The 604-nt window shown below is 73.7% G+C and overlaps 1 protein-coding gene across 1 annotated transcript in view; it reads left to right on the forward strand.

Annotated features, from left to right (window-relative positions):
* The window catches only part of MNEG_14121 (Kinesin-like protein KIF15), a gene marked incomplete at both ends in the record, with an annotated part of 4809 nt that overhangs the window by 2940 nt on the left and 1265 nt on the right, over positions 1–604 (forward strand). The window lies entirely within an intron of this gene.

Below are 604 nucleotides of genomic sequence, written 5' to 3' on the forward strand. Positions count from 1 at the left end.
GGGGGTGGCGCTGGGGGAGCCCTTTGCGAATGCCGCTTGGTATCGCGGCGGCTGGCGCGCGTGTGCATGGCTGCCCCTTCACCGGGAGCGGCTGCTGGACTGCCGTCTGCGGCGCTCGTGCAGCACGCTGCTGCTGCTGCTGCTGCTGCTGCTTTCGCTGCTGCTGCTGCTGCTGCTTTCGCTGCTGCTGCTGCTGCTGCTGCTGCTGCTGCTGCTGCTGCTGCTGTTGCTGCTGCTGCTGCTGCTGCTGCTGCCACTGCCACTGCCACTGCTGCTGCTGCCGTCACGTGCCCGATGAGCTCAACAAGAAATGCGGATCCGCCGCCGCAGGAGAGCTCGAAGCGGGCCGCCGCGGACGTGAACCTGTCGGTGGTGGGCGACAAGGCAGAGGCGCTGCTCGCGCGCCTGGAGCGGCAGAACGCAGACGCCGCGGCGCTCAGGCAGCAGCTGGCGGACGCCGAGACGCGGGCTGCGGACGCCGAGGCGCGGGCCGCGGACGCCGCCGCGGCGGCGGAGGGGGCGGAGGGGGCGCGGCGGCGCCAGGAGGAGCAAGCGGCGGCGGGGGCCGAGGCGGCGGAGGCACTGGCGGCGCGGCTGGAGGAGG

This window comes from Monoraphidium neglectum (assembly GCF_000611645.1).
Source record: "Monoraphidium neglectum strain SAG 48.87 unplaced genomic scaffold scaffold04268, whole genome shotgun sequence".
Classification (NCBI taxonomy): Eukaryota; Viridiplantae; Chlorophyta; class Chlorophyceae; order Sphaeropleales; family Selenastraceae; genus Monoraphidium; species Monoraphidium neglectum.